Raw genomic sequence first — 7450 nt, 5'->3', positions numbered from 1 at the left:
CATCAGCCTAACAACAGATTGGTACAGTTTGCTTTAATTTAAATTTTCTTACTCTTACATCTGACTGATGGTGGCTTTGGATACAGACATTGTGTTTGTACCCAGATCAAATCACTGTCACGTACAGACAGCAGAAATACTTCCCCACACACACTCTCTCATCTGAATATTTGTGACAGGGACTTACAAGCCCTGTCTGATATCAATACAGAAAGTAGAAGTGTGTTTGCCAAATTTCCAAACCAATTGGACCACGGCCATACTATCCTGAATACGCCCGATCACGTCCGATCTTGGAAGCTAAGCAGGTAGGGCCTGGTCAGTACTTGGATGGGAGACCTCCAGGGAATACTAGGTGCTGTGGGCCACCTTTTCAGGAGAATTTGACATCACATTAACAATTTCTTCATATTCCCATACATTTTCATTATTCTCCTCACCATTCTGCACTTGCATGTATTGATTTCTCCACCTGATTGGTACAAGCTGATTATTAGACCTTTTAGACCTTTTTCCCAAACAGTACCAAAAGTATTTCTTGATATAAATCGGCCCACGGCCATACTATCCTGAATGCGCCCGATCACGTCCGATCTTGGAAGCTAAGCAGGTATGGCCTGGTCAGTACATGGATGGGAGACCTCCAGGGAATACTAGGTGCTGTGGGCCTTTTTCCTTCAGGAGATTCGCGTACCACTCTCTTCCAAGCTTACTATACATTCCGATCCTTTCTGTGACCTGTATATATTGTGATTTCCAAGCATATATACAATAATTACAACAATATTTTTACCTGCCATATCTAGAACCATATTTGGTACAATGGCAGATTTTTATTAACATTTTTGTTCACCAATAGTGAATTTTTAGTCAATCATTAAAAGTTAAGTTTTACGCAATCAATCAGAAGAAGGACTCAAACGGGTCCTCCCCCTCATCATCTATTTTTGTCATATTCAACCAAAGAGTGCTTCCACACAAGGTTATTTTGTCTTTCTCTTGTTTTTTCCCTGTAAATTTAAAAGCCTCCAGTTTCCATTTAAACTTATCCGTCTATTGGTTGGAATAAAAGATAAACCTTTATTGAGGAGACTTTTCTCGGATTCTGTAAGCACATGGTTGGACAAATTGAAGATGGTTTCTACTTGTGCTTGCATTGTCTTCCCTTTGGTTTGTCTTTGCGACTGTCCCCCCCGCCGCATTGGCCTCTTCCCCGGGCGCCCGCGTCCGCCCGGGTGCGTACCCCTAAAAGGGTCATGCTGGCATTGTTTGCGGAGGAGCTTTGGGTGGCTTCTTCGGATTCACTCGCCGAAGTACTCAAGAATCTGAACCTCTGAGTTTTCTTATACACATGTGGGTTCTGACATCCCCGAAACGTGTTGGGAGTCTGGTGTAGCCAGTTGTATACCCGATGCTGCGCATAATCAGCCTGTACCTTTGTGTGCTTTTCTTTCTTGTATCTCACTAAATCGTTTCTGTAAACTTCTAGTTGTTCTTTAAGTTTGGACATCCAGTTTACCGTTTGGTCCATCGTTAATGTCTCCAAGTGTTCCTGCTCAAATGTGGCAATTTTCTCCTTGGTCACATTCCACTCCCTCGTTGACTCCTCAATTACTAACAGTATAAGGTCCATGGAACACTTATTGAGGATGGAGATCCATTGTTTGCAAAAACTTGTATTGTGTCGACCGATTGTCGGAGTGTTATGGACTCTTAAGCCGCAGGGTATCTGCTTCGCTCTAAAGTAATCAGACAGTGTGCGACTGTGGTACAGAAAGTCAGTCTCCCATTTTGATTTTAAACAATTCCTTGTAAATCTCTGCATTGGATTCAATACATTCCTCTGTAAGACCAGTGTCCTTGTGTAGAATGTTTGCGGCATCTACATCAGTAAAGCTTAGTGTTTCGTAATTGTCACATTCCATTAAAAATGAGGTGAAATCCTCCTCACCGGTAGACATAGCCATGTTTATATCTGATGTGCCTTCACTTTTCCTTAGCAGGAAACAAAGTGTTCTTGTGCCATAAAGTGCCTGGTTAGCAAAGTGCAGTGTGCAAATCCACTTTAGAAAAAGGTGCTAGTGCAAATATAGTGCAAAACAGTTAGTACTGTGGAGAGAAATATCTGTACTGCCGGGTGCCAGGGGTTGATGTCAGCAAACTTACCCACCGCGGCGGTGCGCTGTATCCTAATGTATAAACCAAAGTTGGACCCCGGCACTCCGGACTGACGTTATACCTGCTCCGGTGCCTTCACAAATTGCCACTGCTGGACAGCCTCCGTGGACGCCTGGGAACACACCAGTGAGGAGGGTAAGATGTCTTATTATGTTATGTATTTAAAGCACTATAGTTGGTTTGTTTAATTTGTCTGAGGAAGGGGAGAATCCCCGAAACATCACAATAAAGGTTGCCCTACGGGGCTTGTTCACTGATTTGATTTCCAAGTCTCTGAGTGCTGCCCGTCCCATGGAAGTATATACAAGCAGTGTTAAAAAACTCTGAAGGGAAGGCATCGGAGCAGGTATAACGTCAGTCCGGAGTGCAGGGGTCCAGCTTTGGTTTATACATTAAGATACAGCTTTGGTTTATATATATATATATATATATATATATATATATATATATATTTATAAAGCAAGTGGAAAGACTGCGGCACTCGTAAATGATGATAATAAAGGTGCTGTTTATTGGATCAAGTCCATCAAAGAAATGCCATGTGGAGCCGACGTTTCGGTGCCGTGCACCGTTTTCAAGGCAGGCATATACAAGTGAGACAAACAGTACAAAGAAATTACACTCACCTAAATAAGGGAGAAGTCACCGCCACGGGAGAGCCGGGTCCGGCGCGCGCTGCCGCCACCTTAGTCTTCAAGGCTTTGCTGATTGCTGAACGATGTAGGGCCGTACGTTCACGTACCGTCCGTGTTGTTTTGCCCACGTAATACTTGTTGCATGGGCAGATAATAATGTAAATGCCTGTCTACCCATGTAGTTTAGATCAGTCAGAAGTTTCCTGCAGTTGGCACCGGCAAACAGACGCGTCGCTAGGGCAACGGGACGCGTTGCTAAGGTAACCAAAGCGGACACTGTCTGACGTCACCGGACGTGACGCACCCGCGACTTCGGCTGGCGGCAGCACGCACCGGACCCGGCTCTCCCGTGGCGGTGACTTCTCCCTTATTTAGGTGAGTGTAAATTTCTTTGTACTGTTTGTCTCACTTGTATATGCCTGCCTTGAAAACGGTGCACGGCACCGAAACGTCGGCTCCACATGGCATTTCTTTGATGGACTTGATCCAATAAACAGCACCTTTATTATCATCATTTACGAGTGCCGCAGTCTTTCCACTTGCTTTACAATACTTCACTGAAGGCACCGCACCAGATCTACAACAGCAACGAGTGACGGTTCATTTCTGCATGTATATATATATATATATATATATATATATAAGTGATGAGCAGGTTCAGTTTCTCAGAAACCGAACCCCCCCGAACTTCACCCTTTTTACACGGGTCCGAGCCATACTCGGATTCTCCCGTATGGCTCGGTTAACCCGAGTGCGCCCGAACGTCATCATCCCGCTGTCGGATTCTCGCGAGATTCGGATTCTATATAAACAGCCGCGCGTCGCCGCCATTTTCACTCGTGCATTGGAAATGTTAGGGAGAGGATGTGGCTGGCGTCCTCTGCGTTTATTGTTGTACTTGATTGTGCTTTATTGCTTAATTATGGGGACTGGGGAGCAGCTGTATAATATAGGAGGAGTACAGTGCAGAGTTTTGCTGACAGTGACCACCAGTATTATACGTTGTCTGCCTGAAAAACGCTCCATATCTGTGCTCAGTGTGCTGCATATATCTGTGCTCACACTGCTTTATTGTGGGGACTGGGGATCAGCTGTATTATATAGGAGGAGTACAGTGCAGAGTTTTGCTGACAGTGACCACCAGTAATACGTTGTCTGCCTGAAAAACACTTCATATCTGTGCTCAGTGTGCTGCATATATCTGTGCTCACACTGCTTTATTGTGGGCACTGGGGACCACCAGTATATTATATAGGAGGAGTACAGTGCAGAGTTTTGCTGACCAGTGACCACCAGTATTATACGTTCTCTGCCTGAAAAACACTCCATATCTGTGCTGCATGGTAGTATATAGTAGGAGTACAGAAATGGGTTCTCTGCGCACTGAGGTGTTAATCTGAGGCGGGGTGTGCTGCTGGTAATGAGGGGTGTCCCACCCCCCCTTAAATGGTAAGTATACAGATGTGGATAAATCCACAGGGAACCAGCGCTCAAACCCTATTTGTAGTTGTGAATGATACGGTTATAAAGTGAAACTAAAATCAATAATGAAAAAGCAGGTAATATACTTAAGGTTGTTTATTCTAAGATGCTGAGATACTTTCTTTCCCAAAAGGTATAAATTCGGATTAAAAGTCAATCAGTGATTGGGGCACGCTCCTGGTTTGAGCTTAAATTCTTAAGTGCAAGGTTCAATTGAAAGAACAAATGCTGTAATCTTTGTAAAGTCGAAAAAAAGAAAAAGAAAAATACCACAAAAAAATAATAATGATAATATGTACTAAAGTCCAAACGGTTTACAAGTCTATACAGGCTGCGGCGTCCCGCTAATCTGAAGTGAAGTATTCTCTTGTGAAGTAATGAACAGTTGGCAGCGGTAGTGTATGCTTTGGTTAGAGTGGAGAATAAGGACCCTGGACTGGCGCTATTCCTCCTGCAGCACGTTCCACAGTAGAGAGCCCGAATCAGGCCCGCTCTGCGGGGGCCGCTGACCTGGGGTGTGCGCCTGTCACAGAGGCGAAGTGGACCCGGCCAGAGCTCTCCGAGCGGCTGGCCGCGCCTCTCCTCCCCTCCATCCGATACATGATTATTGCAATGAAAAATGTATTACACATTTCAGAGGCTGACCCTGTCCCTGACAAGAGGGTAAATATGTTTGGGGAGAAAAGTCAGCCAGTGACTTTTCCCCCGTCACATGAATTAAATGAGTTATGTGAAGAAAGTGGTGATTCCCAAAAGAATACTAATGGCGTACCCTTTCCCGCCAATGGATAGGTTACGTTGGGAATCCTCCCCTAGGGTAGACAAGGCCCTGACGCGCTTATCTAAGAGGGTGGCCTTGCCGTCTCAGGATACGGCCGCCTTAAAAGAGCCTGCGGATAGGAAGCAGGAAGGTATCCTGAAGTCAGTGTATACACACTCTGGTACTCTACTGAGACCGGCTATTGCTTCAGCCTGGATGTGCAGTGCTGTAGCAACATGGACAGATACTCTGTCGGAGGGGTTAGATACCCGGGACAGGGATACCGTATTGCTAACCCTTGGCCATATTAAAGATGTTGTCTTGTATATGCGGGATGCCCAGAGGGACATTTGCCTGCTGGGCTCTAGAATAAATGCAATGTCTATTTCTGCCAGGCGGGTCTTATGGACTCGGCAATGGACAGGGGATGCCGACTCTAAAAAACACATGGAGGTTTTGCCTTATAAGGGTGAGGAGTTGTTTGGGGACGGTCTCTCGGACCTCGTATCCACAGCAACAGCTGGAAAGTCAACTTTCTTTCCACAGGTTTCCTCACAGCCTAAGAAAGCACCGTATTACTAAATGCAGTCCTTTCGTTCTCAAAAAAGCAAGAAGGTCAGAGGGGCGTCATTTCTTGCTAGAGGCAGGGGTAGAGGAAAGAAGCTGCACCATGCAGCCAGTTCCCAGGAACAAAAGTCCTCCCCGGCTTCCACTAAGTCCACCGCATGACGCTGTGGCTTCACAGGCGGAGCCAGGAGCGTTGGGGGCGTGTCTCCGACACTTCAGCAATCAGTGGGTTCACTCACAGGTGGATCCTTGGGCTATACAGATTGTGTCGCAGGGATACAAGCTGGAGTTCGAGGTGACCCCCCCCTCATCGTTACCTAAAATCTGCCTTGCCGGCTTCTCCCACGGAGAGGGAGGTAGTCCTGGCGGCAATTCACAAGCTGTACCTCCAGTAAGTGATAATAATGGTACCCCCCCTTCAGCAGGGAAAGGGTTACTTTTCCACACTGTTCGTGGTACCGAAACCGGATGGTTCGGTAAGACCCATTCTAAATTTAAAATCCTTGAACATTTACATGAAAAAGTTCAAGTTCAAAATGGAATCGCTCAGAGCGGTCATTGCGAGCCTGTAAGAGGGGGATTTTATGGTATCTCTGGACATCAAGGATGCGTACTTGCATGTCCCCATTTATCCATCTCACCAGGAGTACCTCAGGTTTGTGGTACAGGACTGTCATTTCCAATTCCATACGTTGCCGTTTGGTCTGTCCACGGCACAGAGAGTTTTTACCAAGGTAATGGCGGAAATGATGGCACTCCTTCGGAAGCAAGGAGTTACAGTTATCCCGTACTTGGACGATCTCCTCATAAAGGCGAGGTCCAGGGAGCAGTTGTTTATCAGCGTAGCATACTCTCAGGAACTGTTGCTACGGCACGGCTGGATTCTGAATATTCCAAAGTCGCAGCTGTGTCCTACGACGCGTCTGCCCTTCCTCAGGGCCGAAACTAGGATTTTCGTCACCCGGGGCAAGGCTGCAATTTGGCTCCCCCCACCCCCCAATCATCGCACTAAATGATCATATATTTATAAAAATATATAATTCCCAATCCTATCCTCCGGTGACCCCCGAACTTGCTGCCACACACAAACCACAACTCCCTCTACCTCCAACCTGCCACTGCACTAACCCCCAACTGTACCTGTCGCTGCATATACTACAAAGCTCCCCCACCCTGGCCTGCCTCTCCTCTGGACCAACTATCACACATACACCCTTATCCCCCAGTACCTGCCAACGACAATAACTTATCCCACCACCCAATGCCACACCTGACCTCCCCCATACAACCCCTCACCTTTAATTCTTGTTTCTGCCGGGTGTGAGCAGCGGGTGGGGAGCAGCAAGACGTGGGCTGCCAGGTGTAAGCGGCGGGTGGGGAGCACCAGGACGCGGGCGGTGAGCGACGGCCGGCCGGTGAGCAGCAGGACGAGGGCTGCCGGGTGTGAGCGGCGGGTGGGGAGCACCAGGACGCGGGCGGTGAGCGACGGACGGCCGGTGAGCAGCAGGACGCGTGCCGCCGGGTGTGAGCAGCGGGTGGGGAGCATTAGGATGTGGGCGGTGAGCGGCGGGCAGCCAGGGGTAAGCAGCAGGACGTGAGTGCTGGGCGGCAGACAGACTGATGGTGCTCTACTCAGCCTGACTGCGAATCCACCTCTCACAGCCGCACAGCTCCAAGACATTTGTGTACCGCTGCTGCCGGGTCTGCCTACAAGTCTCCTGCTCCCTTGGCGCCCCCAAAAATCCTGCGCCCAGGTCACGTGCCCCCCTAGCCCCCCCCCTAGTTACGGCCCTGCCTTCCTGGGTATGATTCTGGACACAGAACAGAA

The 7450-nt window shown here is 47.8% G+C and overlaps 2 pseudogenes; both read left to right on the top strand.

Annotated features, from left to right (window-relative positions):
• Positions 1-249: 249 nt before the first annotated feature.
• Positions 250-367, top strand: LOC134892001 (5S ribosomal RNA; annotated as a pseudogene).
• Positions 368-551: 184 nt separating this feature from the next.
• Positions 552-669, top strand: LOC134892720 (5S ribosomal RNA; annotated as a pseudogene).
• The last annotated feature ends 6781 nt before the right edge of the window (positions 670-7450 follow it).

Source organism: Pseudophryne corroboree, chromosome 3, assembly GCF_028390025.1.
Source record: "Pseudophryne corroboree isolate aPseCor3 chromosome 3, aPseCor3.hap2, whole genome shotgun sequence".
NCBI classification, from domain to species: Eukaryota; Metazoa; Chordata; class Amphibia; order Anura; family Myobatrachidae; genus Pseudophryne; species Pseudophryne corroboree.
Note: the sequence above shows the minus strand (reverse complement) of the source record. Positions and strands in the feature narration are given on the sequence as shown.